Source organism: Aethina tumida, chromosome 2, assembly GCF_024364675.1.
Source record: "Aethina tumida isolate Nest 87 chromosome 2, icAetTumi1.1, whole genome shotgun sequence".
NCBI lineage: Eukaryota > Metazoa > Arthropoda > Insecta > Coleoptera > Nitidulidae > Aethina > Aethina tumida.
Genome location: NC_065436.1, coordinates 27,511,797 through 27,533,354, shown reverse-complemented (window position 1 = coordinate 27,533,354; position 21,558 = coordinate 27,511,797). Strand labels below are relative to the sequence as shown.

Sequence of the window (21,558 nt, the reverse complement as noted above, 5' to 3'; positions counted from 1 at the left end):
ATTGAGCGTGTGTGTGTAGAGATATTTTTCAGCTGTTCACATGTCAATAAATCAGTTTGGAATTCTGCTAATTTATTAGGTTTTCTATGTATTATTTGATTAATCAGGCGGTAATTATTCGAGTGATTGATTGTTGTATTTATAAGTACCTACAAGTATAACGATTTGTCACTGATGAAAGTTATCTGCATATACAGTTACAATAGCATTCATATAATAAGCAAATGTAATTTATTAAAAATAGTTTTATGTTATTTTAAAACATTTATATATTTATTATTATTAAAAATTAATTAGTCATACGTTTATAACTATACAGAGTGGTCAAAGAGTGAAGGTTTTCGGTCATATCATTGAGACAACTAATATTTTATTGATAAAACTGGCCCTGAAAACTTACAACTGGCCTCATAAAATTTGTATTTTTTATCCAATTTTAACAAACTTTTATTTTTTAATTATAAAGCATGAAAATATGTTTTTGTAGACAAGATGTAATATTTTTTGGCCAAAACCCAAAACCTACACGAAAATTGAAAATATTGTACTAGCTTTTTTTTTAAAGAAAAACTAATTACAGTGGATTAAGCACACTCTGAGATGGGTATATATAAAATTTAATAAAAAAATATGCATATTTTTGCAGAAAAATTAAAAATCATATTCTTTCTATAAATTTATTTAATTAAGTAGTTTATAGAACAAAAATAGTATAAATTATCTTATTTTTTATCAATATTGGAATTTAATATTAATAATACTATACTAATTATACTATATTTATATTAATACTCTTAAAATTCAAATTTTCGCTTTAGATAATCTCAAATTTGTGTTTTGCGCTTAATAATTTCAGTTAACGTGCCGCCCAAAATAAATTGTAAGGCTGATCAAGAATAATAATATTTCATTCAAAAAGTGAGTAAATTATGTATCAATTATGTTCTCAGTGTTCTTACCATTTTACTACATTTATATCACATTAGCTTTCCTGTCTTTTAAGCAAATTTTCCAGATATCAATGTTTATATTTCTAATAAAGAAAATAAAAACGACAAATTTTATATCACATATTTTTATAGTTGGCCAAGTATTTGTATTATAAGAAGAAGATATATGTTAATGGGACTTAGAGAAAGATGAAATAGTCATACTTTAAATTATTTATTCTTTACATATATTTTTCTAGTTAGTATTTCAATACGTAAGTAGAATATGTTCAATAATTGAAAAACTAAATATATTTTCTTTCCTAAGTCCCTCAAATTTAAACTTCAACAATCGTTTTTTTCTCATTCAAACTCTTTGTACAATTTAGGAAAAAAGTACTTTAGATTAATTTTCAGTTAAGATTACATTAATAATTTGTTAAAAAATAGAGTAAATTATGCATCCGAGGATTTCTTAATAAGAAGAAAAATAACTGATTTATAGCTGTATAATTCCAATATCTTGATATTTACATTTTTAATCGTTAGTTCATTCAGTTATAGGCAATTAAAGCTCTGGTAAACAGGGCCGGATAAGAAATGAAAAGGTGATTGAATGAAATATAAAAAATATAACAGTATATTTAATGTTTAATTTTGTTTTAATGTTAATCAAATTAATTTAAAATTAATATTTTGTAATATATACTTGATAGTTACTTATTTGCCTTTTGGGAAAAATTAGGCTGAATTAAAAGTGTTTTTTCAAAAAAGTTTTCAAATTTAGTAGCAATTTAAGAAAACCTTCAGTTGATGTAACAAAGTTAGTAAGAAACTCTTAAATTGGAAATAAATTTTTTTAAAAGTATTTAAAAAAATAGTCAAAATAAATACTATTAACATTTCAAATGGTGTCTCTCGCTGTTTCTCAGAAATTTCAAATGGGTCATAAACGTGAAACATCATCTGAATAAATATTGTAGAATGTAATATTCAAATCGTATACGATTCATTCAGGGAAATTTATTACTACTGAAAATTTTCTTGTTTATATTTAAACATTTTTTAATTTTAAATATTTTTTAGCGAAATTAAATATCTTAACTGTATAACATAAAATATTTATATGCGTAATAGATGGGACCAAATTATACAAAAAACTTTTTAATAAACATAATGGATGGTTAACATCTTTTTAATTTGGGAAAAATTGCATGTTTTATCATAGTTACCTCATGTAACTAGTATTTGTTTATAACCAGGTATTACAGGTTAAAAGTGTACAACTAGTTGTTGACATGCATTTTATATATAGTTCGGTTAATGCTATTACCACGAATCATCTTTATGATGATGTTGTTTATTCATATAGACCAGCTTTCTTCACATCGTATATTTGGAACAACTCACCAAAGATTGCGTGATACTGGTCCATTGAGCAAACAGTTTTATTTATCCTGAAGTCTAAAGTTTGTTTCTATTTCTTGAAGCAGAAGAAGAGATGTTAGTATGGGTAGAACATAATCTAGGGACGAGCTACGATAGAAATTAGTGTTCCTCTTGTTTAGACAACTATTTACGTGCACTTGCTTTATCCGTATCATGTATAACGAGCATAACATAAATCCACTTGATCATTAATCATGACTCTAGTATTCGTTTAATAATAAAATTCTTTTTACAGATGAGACTGGATATTCAGGAAATTGAGATGTCAATTTACGCATATTTGGACCGACGAAAATACCCATGCTGTAATGGAATCTGAGTATTAGGCACGTTTTTAATTAAACGTTTGGAAAAGTATTGTAGGCAACACGTTTCTAGGTCCTGTTGTATTACCAAATCGATTAACAGATGCTGAACTTTCCATGGGACACAATGGGTGATTTTTTGGTTCAAAGGTAACAAATGTGGTACCAGCATGATGAGGCTCGAGCTCACTTTCCCATAGTCATTAGGAAACAACGGCGGTTACTCAGTGAGGTAGACACAGTGGCTAACCTATTAAAAATATTTTTTTTCTGTAAAATATAATGTAATTTAATATTTAATCAAAGATAGAATCTGTAATATGTAGTAAAACCGATATTTAAAAAAGCAATAACAGTTTTATATTAAATTTCAACGAATATTGTGCGTAAATTTTGCAGAGGTACTTTTAAATGTGTTAAATCTAGAACATTTTTATTTGATTCCTCGTGCATGCGCTTTAAGGACTGGCTATTATTTTAATGGTAGGAGAGCTGAGGCGTGCCTCTAATCAATGAGATGACTACAAATACCGACACAAACGAAGATATCGAATATTGCCGATTTTTTAGTTTTAAAAACTACTTGATCGTGTGTGAGTGCCTCGAGAATTCAATTGTGGAAAGGTTTTTAACACTGCGTCTCTTTTCTTATGAGAGGCGTCTCATTTAAAACCGTTATATTTATGTTTTAGTAGATATTTGAATAAAATTAGTCTATGGTATATCTGTAAATTGCCTCTTGGAGTTGCAACTAGGAATTAATAAAAAATATCAAGGAATATGATTCAATGTTGGGGTTTTAGAAATAGCTTTATATAAACATTTAGTATCTGCTTACAAATAGGACAGTTTGATATTTTGAATAACTTTGTTTTTGATAGAAGCTTTTTTGTCCATGTTAAAAAATTTTTACACCCTGTATAACACTAGAATTGACTTAAATTTGAAGAATGCAAGAGTAACCGCTTATTTTCAATCATGTCACTCATTTTCGGTGATTGATAGTAATTTTATTACACTTTAAGCTGAATATACATGCGGGTTGAAGTGTAATGTGTACAGGATGCTTCAATTCTTATTGCCAGATGTTTTTTCTATTTCAGGACTAAATTACGTTTATTGTCAGTAATAAATATTGATTATCTATATATAACCAATTAGCTTTTTAGGTCACAATTTTTTCTTGCAACTCCGGAGGAGCATCGTTTCAGGAAGACCAAAAAAAACCGTGTTGCGTGTCAATGACTAGAGGAATTCAGCACGTTGTCACGTCACCATGACGACGTGTCGCGTCGCCGCCTTGGGCACCACCTAAACGAGCGGCGATAGCCCGTTTAGAGGCGCCGCGACGCCCGCGCCAGCCTGGCCGACCTCCTGCAACGGGTGGTCGAGGACGGTGCGGCGGCCACTTGCAGCAACACGCACGCACACACACACGAACAATCACCGTCGCCGCGGTCAAAGAATAAAAACCAAGTCGCGTTCATTCCGAATAAATAAAACCGATACGAGTTATGTCAGTTTTAAAATAGATGCAACGAGGATGCGTGGGGATGATCGGCCGGCCACGAACGGTAGTAGTGGGGTGTCGCACGTTTGCCGGCTGTGGCGCTTGGATCGTGCACACGACCTTGCGTCGCCCTTGCCGCCTGAGTGTGGTGATAGTGCTCGTACTCTGTGGACGCTCTGTGCGTCTCCGCTCGACGTTGGCGTCTTGACGCTTCTTGCAAAACACACGCACCGCTAGAGCTGCACCGGACCTCTGAGGTAGGTGACAACACTAAGTGGTTAAGCGAGCCGGGCTCCGGACTCCGCCAGCGATGTCGGGGTTGTCGTAGGTCCAACAGAGCCCGGGGATCCCTGACCCTCCGCGATAGTAACCAATTTATCTGGTGTTTTATCAACAATTTGGACGTGACACTCGTGCACATTACAGTCCATCGGTATTGACACTGGCTGCTAATCGTTTTAACGGCTCCCTTTATCTACACGCATTTATTTGCATGATTTATATTTATTTAATGGAATATGCATTAATATATGATTTATTGCAGTTATCACGATTTGTTGTGTGTGCTGGCGGTCTTATATTGTTTAATGATGTTTAATTTACTGTTGGAACGAAATCTGGCGCAACCCTCCAGAATTCTCCACCCCGTCGTTGCCTCTTTCCCACAACTAGGTCAGCCCTTTAAAAGTTAATTGCCACGTAACTGTTTTCAGTTAGGGTCACTTATAGAAATAAGCCTTAAATATTTATATCAATTATTGGCAGTTCATCATGTCTTCCAACTTGTCATTTTTTGCAACAGTTTTTCAACAAGTTAATGTTTTGGTGTTACCAATCTTTATCTTTAACCAGATATTTTTACTACTATTAATAATATCAAATAGATAGGCTAACTTTAAAAATAAGCCGTCAATATTTATAAAATAATAATCAAAATAAATTACATGTGTGGTTAAATTATACTAGATAATAAAATATTCACTTTACGCATTACTTTGGTGATAACCAGGTGCCAATCGGCAATATCATGTAATAAACCAATATTGCACAAGTTGCGTGTGCTGTTAAAAACAAATCTGTGCCGAGAAGCCCGCGCTTTATCGATTAAGCTGAAATGTGAGGACCTTCAAAAGGACTTTCAGCGAAAGTGAAACTCGAACGACTAAGAGGATTAAACAGGACTTCCTTGTAATTGTTTGATTTCTTTATCAATAAAACATTTTTACTTTCTTTTAGCTATTCATATAAATAATTTAATGTTTTAATATTTATAAATATTTTTTATGTGTGTAAATATGTAAACAATATAAGAATTCAATTCAATTTAATTTAATAATAGGTTATTTAGACTTTGAATACACTTAAGTACAAGAGTTTATTTACAATGATTATATGAGTGTCTTATATTAAATTAGAAACCTCAACCCAAATTCGGCCCAATTAATTGATTTAAATATGAATTTAAGTATCTAATTATATTTTATTATTTTAATAGAATTTATGAATTTGAAATATTTATAAATTTTAGATGAATTTCAAAATTTCTGATAATTTCAAGATTTTATTTACACGTTCTTTATGTATCATCAAAAGTTTTATGTAATTTGATCATATTTAATCTTATTTTATAATGGAATTAATTAATATATTTTACTTTATTTTCTGGGTGATATAATTTAGTTACAATAGTTCAATAATAAAGAAAATTTAAATATTTTTTTTCTCTGGAAGAAAATAGAGCACCTTAAATTTAAATTTCAAACATTATTTTTTATTCATATTTCAGTAATCTTTAGTCCAATCGTGTTTAAATTTTTATGTATTATTCTAAAACACATGCCTACAGTTAAATATAACAAACTTTTTCTATATTGTTACAAAGGCATAGATTCTTTGTGGTCCTTTTCTTCCCTTATACTCTACGCCAATGAATATTTTAAAACTATTAAGCTTTTTATATTCTTTGCACGATTTGTAAGAAAAAAATATACTTGATTAATTTTGATTATAATAGTCGTTAACTTGTTAACTTTAGTTTTCTTCAAATATGAAAAACGTAAATATCATAAAAACGACTGGGATAATAACTATTCATCAAGAGCATGTTTTTTCTTCCAAACTGTGCAAAGAACATGAAAAGCTTAATAGTTTTAAATTCAGTGGCGAGGAAAATAGGGCAGAAAAAAGAGGAGTACCCCCAGAAATCTACGCTACTGTATCACTATGGGAAAAGTTTATTACATTGAATTGTGGATACATATTTTAGGATAATACATACCAAATTTAAACACGATTGGACCCAAGGTTACGGATATACGAGTAAAAAATAATTTTTCATATTTGAGATGCTGTAATTTTCTTCGGGAGGAATTTTAGAAAAAAAAATATTTTGTTCATTATTGGACGAATTCTAACTGCTTGACCACTTCATTTAGAAACAATTTGGATATATTTTATTTCAAATTTAATAAAAATCTTTATTTTACACATTTCATGGACCTTAATATTTTATAATTTTAATATATTTTATGTATTTAAAACATTTATCGATCTTAGATAGATTTTAAAGTTTTTGATAATAATTTTTAAGAAAATATTTATGTTTTTTACGTATTAATCAATCAAATTCAAATTAATTCAATTACATACATTTATTATTATAATATTTATATATATTTTTTAAATAAAATAAAATTTTTATAGATTTCCAAAATTATAATTTTTATATTACAGATGTTGGTTTAATAAAAATTTTGAAATTGTTCTATTAAAGTCATTGTATACATTATTTCATTTTAATAGATTTATACATACTTCATATATTTATATATTTACATATGAATGTAGGTATTTTTTTAATTAATAAGCAATTAACAAAAAAAATATTATCTAAAAATATTATTTTATGAAGTGTTACATTCTTTAACACCATTCAATTTCTTAATATTACCTCACATATTTCCATTTTAGCCGAGACAATGTACAAACAAATCAGAATGTTAAAACCCCATATTAGTTACTTATTTACATTAGATAAACAAATTACGGTACAAAATTAAATATGTACATTAAACCCGTGTTATCTATTGAAACGTAACAATATCGACCCAATTAATGCATATTATAGAAATTGAACCGTTCCGACCTAAAATAAAAAAGTCGATTCTTACCATTTATGGACAATAGATTGGAATTTCTGATTGGACTGCACAACGGAGATAAGGAGCGAGAGATGAGAGGGTAAAAGCACACTTAAATCAGTAAACCGGTACCCACCACACTAATCTGTTCAGGAATATGTATGGGATGGTTAGTTTTATAGTTTTAAGGGTTGCAGACGACGTTAATCGACCATAATTTTAGACTTTTGATGATACGTTTAAAATTTTTAGGAATTGGGCATTAATGTGATACTTTTCACTCATTATATAAACCGTACAATCGTTTAGCACCAATAAATATTCTCAGGTTATTTTTAGAAGTGTATGTAAGCAAGTTCTGGTTTCAAAATGCTCGTAAAAATAATATTTTTACATCCGTTACATTGATCTTCCATTGAGAAAAATATTAAATATCGCCAGGCCATAAATCTACTTTGGCACATTTATGGGCATAAACAAATCGTAAACCCTTATCTAGCCAAATACTCCCCTATCGACATCTGGATGCCTCCAGCCGTGGACAGGTATGGGACTTCACAATGGTCGAGGAATGTCAATCACGTGCCCAACAAATGTACCATCGGCTGACTGATAAGTCAACACTGGCGGAAGAGTGGTGTTTGCACTTCGTGCACTTTACCGACTAATTAATCACGTCAATTTAAATCGTGTATGAAATTGTTGTCAACCTGTACGTTTGATTTGGACTCCGGATTATCGATGTGCGTAACATGCAAGAGGTCTAAGGTGGACGTGGATAAAAATGTGATAATAGACTTAGAATAATCAAAACATTGCGATATAATTTTAATTTCATTCAGACGTTTATTTGACCCCGGGTTATTGCTGGTAGTCTTCTAAAAATACGAATAAATTGTTCCGCAATTTTGTAATCATCCAACTTTTAGAAATTTTAACGACATGCATCTTGACGAGGATTAGCAGCATCCATGACACTTGACAAATGGACACACGTAAAAAGGAAATGTCAACCAATGGACCCTTGGTATAAAAACCCCAAACTCACCCACTTAATCTCCCCCTAGGCGTTTTCCTTTCGACTACCTGTTTGATACCGACTGTGTCCAATAATAAAGAAAACATCTTTTAAAACGCATCACGTTTTTTTTTGAACATTTTATCACTTATCGGATCAAGTTTTGAATGTGAACGAGTGCATCTCATTAAGTTTTCGAAAGTTTTGAATGGTATGCACTGTTCGGTCAGTTCTAGACGTTGCAGGGCTATAAATAGGTTTATATTAATATTTATTTGGTGCGTTGAGTGGGCGTGATGGTTAAATTTTGTTCTGTTTGATGACTGGCTAAATCGACGAAAGCGTTTTAATTACCTCGTTTAATTCCATCTTAATTGGAGGATATAATTATGCGGCTACAAACAACGCAAATAATATGGATAGTAATTTAAATTTATGATTTAATCATCTTAATCTCATTTTAAAATAGACTCAATTCATACAATTTATGTTATTTATTTTTTTTAATTATAAATTGATAAAAATTTTATTTTTTTTTTACATATTTCATTAATTGTTTATTTTATAATTTTAATAGATTTTATAGATTTGATGTTTCATTAGATTTAAGATTTTCATTATAATTTTTATGTTCTTTTCAGTAAATATATAAAAACATAATAAACAATATAAATTGTATAAAATGTATATTTTTTAACTTTTAAAATTCATAGACAATTTTTTATTTTAAAAATTTTAAATAAGTATAAATTTATTGTACAAAAATTTAATTATTGTATACATAATTAGATTAGATTAGAATCTTAATTCTTATATAGATTTCTTCAAATTTTATAATATTTACTTTATTATTTTAATAGGTTTTATAAATTCGAATATGAATAAAAATTTGTATGTTTTATATATACAAACAATTTTTATTATGCTTTTAAATATAATAATTTTTTTATAAATTTCAAAATTTCGTTTTTTACATTAGGATTTTATTTCCTTAACTGATAAATTTGTTTCTAAAATGATTTTATATATTTTCTCACTTTTTTTTTTATTCTTTATATTACTGTTTTAAATATCTCAAATTTCAAAACCTTTATATTTTATTATTTTAAAACCTTTACATTTCATTGTAGTACATATTTAAATTCCAATGTTTTAAGGATTTTAATAAAATTATTTTATGTTCCTTAAAATTTTAATGGGTTTTATACTCACTTCATATTTTCATTCAAATTTCATAACTTTATTAAAGAAATAAACGACAAATGAAACTTTTAAAGTGACTATTACTATTTTAATATTCTATTGTTTAAATTTTACACAGAAAATTAAGAGATTTTATTGATCCATAAATTTTAAACGTTTATGTTTGGTGTTGAATAACTAATATCGTTAACAATAATACATACTTAATTTCTTAAATTTCTACATTTTATAAATTCAATTAACTTTACTTAATTAAATATTTTATTCATTCTTTTAAAATTTATTGATGTTAATGAATTTACGCATTCCAGGTTAGAACTTACCATAAATCTTTTATGGAGTCGTAAACTTAAACAACAAAATAAAATTAAAAATAGAAATATTTTAATTAATGTTTATTGTAATTTCATCATCTGTATCTATTTTTACCAAATTTATTGACACCAGACAACATTTTTAATCGTTACATTAAAGTTCAATAATTTGTCAAGCAAACAACCCCAAAACACGCGGTATCCTAATGATTCGCCCGTTCACACTGACCACTTAATACACATTGTTTATAATATTTGAGGCGCCATTACAAAATAATTTTAATCAACCGCAACCGATTTTTATAAAATTCATAATTATTTTTAATCTGAGATTGACCTCTCGCCAAAGATTATACATTACCCGATTGCTTACACATTTAATGCGGCTTAGATGCGACGGTGTATCCAGTTTACTACTGTATAATTATGTGTAATTTGTGTGTGATTCGATTTATTTTAATTGTGGGATATTTTATGGAATTTATATTACGTCCTAAAGCCAAATAAGATATTTTTAATGGCATCCCATTTGCCAACACTTGTCAACTACCCACATGAACGCGAACTTTCCAAAAACAATTTCGCACTCTGTGTATGCCGCAATTGTGAACTGAGAATGCCGCCGCACCGACCTCGTCATTGGGTCAAATATTTTCGATTATCCATCCAACGATGGCACCACTATTTAAACGTATACTATAAAAGTAATAATCAAATTTACCAGATAATTATCCTGTATACACGTTATAAATTCTATTATTTGGCAACACAAACATAATATATTGAAATACAAATTGTACTCAGAGAAGGGATTAAAATTTCTAAAATGTGATTTTCTTGATGGGTTATCTATCTGTTAATTCAAATTTTAGATAAATAAACAACTTTGTCCATTATGATGACAAAATTGGAAATATGACAAATATTTCATCCTTAGTATAAGTTTGGAATATTTTGAACTTTTGATTAATTTCCTGAATAAATTGGATTCTGCTGATAACTCTTAACTTTAAAAATAATTAATTTAAGTTACGCGAGAAAAAGACCAGAAGAGTAAGAATGGAATTATATTCCGTGTACAAACTTCTTATGTAGCTTTAACAGTAAGTAAATAATCAAAGATATTTTTGAGATATTTTCAGTTTTTTCATTATATCTGACGAAGTTGATTATCTGAAATTTGATTTAGCAGGTAGATAATCCATTAAGAACACGACAAATCACTTTCCGTACCTTTTTTCAGGTCAATAACGAAGATATATTAAGGTGGCCCTCATATAGCATGGAATCTGTAGAATTAGTAAATAAATAAATAATCAAAATATTTATTTATTTATTATTACTTGTTTATATATTTATTTTCATACAGAAGAAAGCAATTTAATGCTGTAATGTTTGGAAAATAGAAGTTTAAATAAGAAGAAACATAAAATTATGATACATGATACATTTGTTAGTAATTTAATCAAGTAAATCAAGTGAAAAACATTGGCACAATGTCGTTATATCGACTTAAATGATGCCTAGGGCAGATGGCGAGGCGAGGCCGATCGATATTATAAAAAAATTACAACTTGGCGCATCCGCCACAATTGCAAATAAACGATTTAGAACAAATTACTGTAATTATCGTCATAATTACCCATTAATTTAAGTTTATTTTCATTTGTATACTTATAATTTGCAATCTAATGTTTATAGTTTAGTTATCGTATTTATTTAGCATTAAATCCTGTTATTAGAAAGAACATTAACCCACAGTTAAGGTTGTAAGATAAGCTGTCACGGTGTCAAATAATGCTCTTTATACCTAAGTGAAACAAATATTTAACAAATTGATCCGTGATATATTTTGTAAATAAAGTGATTACAAAAAATTATGATGTGATTGATTATTATAAAAAAATAAAACCTAATAATTTATTTTATTATTTATTATGTGGAAATAAGATTGCAGTCAACAAATTAATTAATTTTTTTAAACATTATTAACATTAATACATATTGTTAAAATTTTCGCTGCCTGTTTACATAACATTAATATTTAATGTCCTCGTATAGCTGGTAACGTTCAACACAATTTTATGTGTAATAACTTAACACACGTATAATTGAAAATTGTTGTTCACTAAATTATTGCATTATTATTTACAGCCTGATAAGTAACGGGAAAACAACATATTTGAGGCAAAAACCAGTAAATACAAAAAAACGTGTCCTAACAAATAAATGTGACGAAACAATCAAATTAAATTTAAGAAATTGACCACGATAATTTTTGTACATTTTTATCGATTAGGCTATTTTTAATATAATAATTACATTATTTACATTTCTTAATCCGGATAACGATTTGCATAATAATAATTCCAAACACAAATTTGCGATTAATCGAAATTCTTGTTGGGTGTCAAGGTTTTTGCTGATTGAAAGTGTTGAGGCTATCCCAACTGCAATTAATTGATTTTTCTTGTATGGTAGATCAACATGGACAATCGGCTCATAAAGTAACGCAAGGGGGTAAGAGACGCAGTGGATGTGACGACGCACTGTGGTGCTCTACTGCGGGTGTTGGACTAGATTGCAAAAATATCACAAAGAAACAAAAAAATTATAATATATTAGAGGAGTTGTATTTTCTAGAAGAAAATTTCGGTTGTTTCTTTATATTTTCTTCATTACTTTATTCATTACTGGACAAAGTTCTATGAAGTGAAAAGTTTCTTTTCTATCAATAAAATAATTTAAATTCTACTTAGAATAAATTCTTGTATTAATGGTAACGTTAAATAATGTCACAAAACGTTACTACACCTATTTGAATGTTATTTCTTTGGCCAAACAAATGAGATTAATATGTGCGTTTAACTTTTGTCGTCTCTAAGATGTGTGCTAAGGAAAACAAAAAAAGAGTATAGAATATTTGAATAGAGTATTTTATGAAATATCTTACAAAATATTTAATTTTAAATGTTGGGCTATTTCTCTGTTCTACACAATGAAACCAATACGAACGTATAAGCAAGTATAACCTTTTGTTTTGTACATCGTTTTTAATTGTTACATTACATATATAATAATTACCCTAATGAACATTTAATCAATTATCTCAGTATAAGTTAAAGTATGCTAGTAGTAATTTCTTTAATATAATAAACAAAAATCAGAGTAATTTCTTGGACGTCTTATACACGTTAATCTAACTAGATTGACGACAGTCATTTGTGGTTATTTTTGGACCACATAGCTTTTCTTATATAATATTTCCTGCTGGAAGATCCAATCCAACTTGTTTCACAAAAAATTGGACTTTATCCTTCCTTGCACCACAGTGCGAGGTTGTGAACCGTACGTAAATCAGCATGTCCAACTCATAAATTTTGCAGCGGCCGCAGAAAAGAAAATCTGAAATTATTGCGGAGTTTAATAAAACCGGGTATAAGCAAAACAAATTAGCTTCTTGGTCAAGTAGGCAGTGATAAATAATTAAGGTACAACGTTATACCGCTAATTGCTGCATTTATTCATTCTATGTTGATTTGTAGTGGTTCATGTGTTGGTAACTCAAAACCCACGATAATATTGTTGCCGACTATCAGGACAAAAGTATGTAAGTTTTCTCCTCGGCACATCTATGCAAATCGGCCGATGCTCAGTTTTCCAAATGAAAAACGCGACACCGTCATTATGATAATATCGAATTGAATATTAACTGTGAAATGTGAATGTGTCAATTATGCATAAAACATCGTTCGCCTCGGAGATTATTAATTATACGGTCTGGTACAACAATCATTTCATTAAAGGGACAACCACGACGTTAATGATGAATTTACCGTGGCGAAGACACAATGTCGGAACCGGAAAGTGAACGACGCCAATATTTATTTGTTAAATGTCAGGAGTTGCCCTTTAGACATTTCGTGAAACGGTGGGAATTCGCTCGTTAGATCGTTTACGAACTCTCCACTTATTAGACACTTTAACAATGCAAATGTATTGTTATGTGATTGGTTTTCGTTTTTCAGTGTGTTATTAGGAAGGACAGTTTGCTGGGTATGCGAGCTATTTTCTTAGAAGGAATTATACAAACTAGTTTTACTATTTTTCTTACAGATATAACTCAAAATGAGGTAATAACGTGTTTTGTTGGGAGGATAAATTCAGATTTTGTGATTATAGTAATTTAGGATTTCTACAGCATTTACGCTGTTTTATAATTATGTTTGTAAATTTTTAAATGTTTTGTAATACTTTTATTCTTCTCCTAATTTATTTACATTTATTTTTAATTTTAGTTTATTTTATTTTCGATATAAAAAATATAGAAAATTGATTTAAATCTATAAAATCTATAAAATCTATAAGATCTATAAAATCTATGAAATCTATAAAATCTATAAAATCTATAAAATCTATAAAATCTATAAAATCTATAAAATCTATAAAATCTATAAAATCTATAAAATCTATAAAATCTATAAAATCTATAAAATCTATAAAATCTATAAAATCTATAAAATCTATAAAATCTATAAAATCTATAAAATCTATAAAATCTATAAAATCTATAAAATCTATAAAATCTATAAAATCTATAAAATCTATAAAATCTATAAAATCTATAAAATCTATAAAATCTATAAAATCTATAAAATCTATAAAATCTATAAAATCTATAAAATCTATAAAATCTATAAAATCTATAAAATCTATAAAATCTATAAAATCTATAAAATCTATAAAATCTATAAAATCTATAAAATCTATAAAATCTATAAAATCTATAAAATCTATAAAATCTATAAAATCTATAAAATCTATAAAATCTATAAAATCTATAAAATCTATAAATCTATAAAATCTATAAAATCTATAAAATCTATAAAATCTATAAAATCTATAAAATCTATAAAATCTATAAAATCTATAAAATCTATAAAATCTATAAAATCTATAAAATCTATAAAATCTATAAAATCTATAAAATCTATAGAATCTATAAAATCTATAAAATCTATAAAATCTATAAAATCTATAAAATCTATAAAATCTATAAAATCTATAAAATCTATAAAATCTATAAAATCTATAAAATCTATAAAATCTATAAAATCTATAAAATCTATAAAATCTATAAAATCTATAAAATCTATAAAATCTATAAAATCTATAAAATCTATAAAATCTATAAAATCTATAAAATCTATAAAATCTATAAAATCGATAAAATTCATAAAATCTACAAAAGCCATAAAATCCATAAAATCCATAAAATCGACAAAATCCATAAAATCGACAAAATCGATAAAATTCATAAAATCTACAAAATCCATAAAAGCCATAAAATCTATAAAATACATAAAATCCATAAAATCCATAAAATCGACAAAATCCATAAAATCGACAAAATCGATAAAATTCATAAAATCTACAAAATCCATAAAAGCCATAAAATCTATAAAATACATAAAATCCATAAAATCGACAAAATCTATAAAATCTATAAATCTATAAAATCTATAAAATCTATAAAATCTATAAAATCTATAAAATCTATAAAATCTATAAAATCTATAAAATCTATAAAATCTATAAAATCTATAAAATCTATAAAATCTATAAAATCTATAAAATCTATAAAATCTATAAAATCTATAAAATCTATAAAATCTATAAAATCTATAAAATCTATAAAATCTATAAAATCTATAAAATCTATAAAATCTATAAAATCTATAAAATCTATAAAATCTATAAAATCTATAAAATCTATAAAATCTATAAAATCTATAAAATCTATAAAATCTATAAAATCTATAAAATCTATAAAATCTATAAAATCTATAAAATCCATAAAATCCATAAAATCGACAAAATCCATAAAATCGACAAAATCGATAAAATTCATAAAATCTACAAAATCCATAAAAGCCATAAAATCTATAAAATACATAAAATCCATAAAATCCATAAAATCGACAAAATCCATAAAATCGACAAAATCGATAAAATTCATAAAATCTACAAAATCCATAAAAGCCATAAAATCTATAAAATACATAAAATCCATAAAATCGACAAAATCTATAAAATCTATAAATCTATAAAATCTATAAAATCTATAAAATCTATAAAATCTATAAAATCTATAAAATCTATAAAATCTATAAAATCTATAAAATCTATAAAATCTATAAAATCTATAAAATCTATAAAATCTATAAAATCTATAAAATCTATAAAATCTATAAAATCTATAAAATCCATAAAATCCATAAAATCGACAAAATCCATAAAATCGACAAAATCGATAAAATTCATAAAATCTACAAAATCCATAAAAGCCATAAAATCTATAAAATACATAAAATCCATAAAATCCATAAAATCGACAAAATCCATAAAATCGACAAAATCGATAAAATTCATAAAATCTACAAAATCCATAAAAGCCATAAAATCTATAAAATACATAAAATCCATAAAATCGACAAAATCCATAAAATCGACAAAATCGATAAAATTCATAAAATCTACAAAATCCATAAAATCCATAAAATCCATAAAATCCATAAAATCCATAAAATCCATAAAATCCATAAAATCCATAAAATCCATAAAATCCATAAAATCCATAAAATCCATAAAATCCATAAAATCCATAAAATCCATAAAATCCATAAAATCCATAAAATCCATAAAATCCATAAAATCCATAAAATCCATAAAATCCATAAAATCCATAAAATCCATAAAATCCATAAAATCCATAAAATCCATAAAATCCATAAAATCCATAAAATCCATAAAATCCATAAAATCCATAAAATCCATAAAATTCATAAAATCCATAAAATCCATAAAATCCATAAAATCCATAAAATCCATAAAATCCATAAAATCCATAAAATCCATAAAATCCATAAAATCCATAAAATCCATAAAATCCATAAAATCCATAAAATCCATAAAATCCATAAAATCCATAAAATCCATAAAATCCATAAAATCCATAAAATCCATAAAATCCATAAAATCCATAAAATCCATAAAATCCATAAAATCCATAAAATTCATAAAATCCATAAAATTCATAAAATCCATAAAATCCATAAAATCTATAAAATTTATCGTGATCGTGAAATCGATGAAATCCATGAAATCTGTGAAGTCTATAAAATATACAAAAAATCCTTCAGATTTGTTTATATTTGATTATCCAGTTAACCATACAGTAAAGCTTTAGATGTTGAGTGTTAATGTACGGTAATAAAATCTTTAAAATATATAAAAGAGTATAAAATGTATAAAGAAAGTAAAATATATAAAATCTCTGGTTTAATCTAAAATCTGTATAACATTGTACTTTTAATTAATTATTGCTTTCTTTTCACATATTTTTGCCTTAGAAATTCCTTTTATTGTAGATTAAATTTATTATTGACTTGCTAGATTATTTTAGAAAAATAATGAAAAACTTTTTTCAGTTTTTAGATACTAATAGCCAGTAAACATTTTATATTCGATATAAACATGTTTACCAAATTAAATATTCAATTGACAAAGTTTTACTCTGGAAATTATGATATGTATATATTTAGAAAATGTAACTAACAATAGTAAAACTTACTCATCTTCAACGTATATTGGAAACAATCCAAAAAGAACTATAGGTAAAATATCACGTAGGCTTTTACCCGTGCTTTTAATTTATACACACCTTATACTATTTAATGAAATATCCTTTCCTGGATAATTTCAGAATGCTGAACTCGCATAAATATTTATACGAATGTCTAAATGTCCAATCTTAAACCGATTTGTTGGATCAGGAAGGTAACGGACGCACTTCCTTATGTCTTTCGCTCTAAACCACCAGCATTAACATATAAAACCAGACGAGACATCAATCAACACGAAACCGACAGTTGGAGTCAATGCACGTCGTGGAAATAGAGACGGTATTTTCGTACTTCTGCACTAACCTACCCAAAACTAAATAAATGCGGCCGTGAAAACGAAATGAATAGTACACGTAATTATATACAAGATAAAAATACGTAGTCTGGCTCGAAGAAGTATTTCGTTCTTTTGGACACCTAACGATTCGTGAGACGCAGGTTATTTCTCAGGGAAAAAGCAATAAGGAACGACTGTTAATTATTTATCCATTAAAATAAATTAATCCGGTAAATAGAAAGACATTAATCATCTTTCCAATGGTTATGATGAAAAACAAAAATTACTTTTCACTATGATTTTGTTAGATAAAATATAAGTTAATTACACACATAAAGTTCAGTTTATCGTTGCATTTTTTATTATATTACCAAGATTAAATTATTTAATTTCCATTTTCTACTAAATAGTAATAGTAATGTTTAATAGTATTAAATAATAATTGAATGTTAAAATGTGTATAACGTAATTTATATACGCTCTGTCGATTTTTTAAAATAAATATAACATTAACCGTAACCTTTAATCTAAAAATAAGTAAACCATTATTCAAACGATATAGTATTTTTAAAATTACAAACAGCCAACCTCTAATTACCGCGTGAATTCACCGTGATGTTCACGGTATTTTAATGAATTTGTTGAAATTGAGAGTGTTTTTCAAATCACAAGGTGTCCGATGTTCGTAAAAAGTTTGAAACTTCACAAAATCCATTAAATAAAATTGGATAAGACGCATAAACTTTATATGTACCAGTTGTAATTCCGGTTCAAAGATTGCATTGTCTGTGGAACTAGACAAAGTAAATTGAGTTGACTAAACTCTATTATTAGTCGCTCATAAACCAGAGATGCGACCGTAAAAGCTCAACAGCAGAAAATTAAACGCATTGAATTAGCGTATTTGCGTTTTTGCCTCGCTAAAATTTAATAAATTAAACACTTCTAAATGCCACTATACATCATTACCTAGCTGGTTTGTTTCTTTAGGCGGTGTCTGTTAATTTACGTGTTTGACAAAAACGGATTGTTTTGCTATATAATTGCTGGTTAAATTTTCGAAAAACTGAAGTCTGTAAAAATGTTTTTAATTATTTTCATTTCTTTGTCTATTAACATGTTCGAGAAATAATTTGCTTTTCAAAATATATTATTTACTTTTACTGTTTGTTACATTTTGGTATAATACATTTAATTCAAATTTTTAATAATTTTTAAAATACGATAAGACAATTTCTTTATTTATTTTTATATAAATTTTCTTCATATGTACAACAACCATTTCAGCAATTATTATATTTATGAAAAAATTATACTTATTAAAAATTATACAATAATTCTAATTTTATAGTTTTATATATTTATTATTAATTAATGTTTTATAGTTTTATAGTAGTTTTTTATTAATACAGTACAACATAATAATTAATAATTTCATTTTAATTTAACCATAAGGGTTATAATAAAAATATTTATAATTCTGAGATTGCAAAATCGAAAGATCATTTTTATACATAATTTTCATTTTAGGATTTTACTATATATATATATATATATATATATATATATATATATATATATATTATTTTAATTAACCATAATTAATTATGGTTAATTAAAATAATAATTAAATTTAATATTTAATATTATTGGTAAAAAAATTGAATATTATAATTTTATTTTATCTATAGATATGGATATATCTATAGATATAAATTATTCTGTAATGTTTTAAAAAATTTTCAAAATTTAATTTTTTTTTTGTTTATTGACATATTTAATTAAGAAACAGAATATCAATTTTTAAAATATTATATATAAAATTTATTTTATTTAATATATTTAATACTTCAGGTCATTAATTTGAAGTTTTTCAGCAGATTTTATGTTTCCTTATTTATTATAAAATTATTTTTTTAAATTTTATTTTAATAATTCTATTAGAAAATTTCATTTTGGGTTTCTCTTCTTAAGAGATAATTTACGTTTAAAAAAATAATTTAATTAATTATTTTCAATTTAATTTATAACTTAGTGGTAAAAATAAAAATATAAAAAAATTATTAATTTGATTTTACTTACTTTACAAATATAATTTATTATTCTGTAAAAATGTTTTCAAAATTTTCCTAATTATTTTTATGATTTTATTTATTTAATTTTATTATTGACATATTTAACTAAGATTTATAACATCAATATTTATTTTATATATTTATGGTTATTTAGAATTCTGTTGTGTTTATTTTTTATTACTTTGCACAATTAGAAAAATAATTTAATCAATTAATAATTAAAATTATTTTTGATACAATAATTTTTTTCAAGCAGTTTTATGTATATTTATTATAAAATTATTTTTTAATATATTATACATTTTTATTTTCAAAAATATTATTAGTAATATTTTGTAGCTTTATTAATGTTAAAAATGTTTTTTATAACTTAGTAAATTATTTTTAATTGAAATAATTAGCTGTATTGATGTTTATAAATATATTAATAATTTTGAGATATGTGTAATAACCATATTTATTTTTCACCTCATATAAAAATTGATAATGCATTATTTTTAAAGCGTGGTGTGAAAGTTTTATAATCGATTCAGTTTTTCAATTTTCCGTTTCATTCAACTGGTTATTTATTTATAGACAAACAATCAGACAACTCTTGTTGTGTTAAATTATAAAAGACACATTTATTCCGTCGTAAAAACACAGATTATCTCATAAAACGTACTTTTAACCAATTTTCATTTACTTGTGAAATTATCCCATTTCTGACTTGCAAAGTACGCACGCATATTGCACGAGTGTGTGGGTCTCGTATACGATAATGTTGCAGGCGACTTTCTTTCTCACAGTTCGCAGGAAATTTTCCGCAGTAGTTCCGACCAGGTAATTAAACGTGACTTAATCCGACTCTACCTTCACAGCAACACACTCGCGTCTGCGAATTATTTACTGCCACTCTCGTAAGTTCAACGGTTCTATGTCTTAAGGGTTCAGACACGCATCACACCGCACTGTCCATACTCATTTAAATTCAACGGGAATATTCTTTTGTGGTCTTTTATTATGTTTTTTTCATTTGGAACGGGCACAAGAGTGAAATTCAGTTTTGTCATTGAACGTTGAAGGTCCGGCCACTATGTGACCAGGATTCGCAATTCTTCATTATGTCCCGCATGGACGCGACAAAATGGATCTGCCGCGAATTTAGCCTGTGCCGACGTGGAATTTCTCAACTAGATGAAATGTGTCGATGTTTATTAACTGAGGTCACGAACTTATCCAATTTACGATGTACGTAGTCGCCGTTCCCTTCCATCATATCGGCTCAATTTACCGCGTGTCCACATGACATTTCTTGCAGTTTATTTTTAGGTTAGCTCGCCCGTTTAAAACTAATTAACGATGGCGATTGTTGGTACGAAATCAAATATTTTATTTGCGCTGACGTAGACGAATGCGATTGGCTCCTCACTCGTCTTCAATAAATCAATTTGTTTTCAATAAATGCTTATGGACGGCCCAATCGACAATTATCTGTTCGATGATGCCCTTGACTGTTCAATAGAAGATTCTAAGTGAACGGTGCCATTTGAAAGAAGTGCCTATTATTTGGATTTGGATTTGGATTTTATTGAGCCAAATTTAATTTTAATTTGTTTTATTTTTTTGTAAGTAACATACATATGCATGCATATTTAAGGCTCAAAACCGACA

General features: G+C 26.7%; 1 protein-coding gene across 4 annotated transcripts in view; it reads left to right on the top strand.

Moving 5' to 3' along the window:
* The first annotated feature begins 4,076 nt into the window (after positions 1 to 4,076).
* The window catches only part of LOC109595352 (glycogen-binding subunit 76A-like), a 51,651-nt gene continuing 34,169 nt past the window's right edge, over positions 4,077 to 21,558 (top strand). For all 4 annotated transcript variants that reach the window (XM_049963588.1, XM_049963589.1, XM_049963587.1 and 1 more), the window contains exon 1: positions 4,077 to 4,450. The gene's annotated coding sequence lies outside the window, so the exon portion shown is untranslated. The remainder of the gene's footprint in view (positions 4,451 to 21,558) is intronic.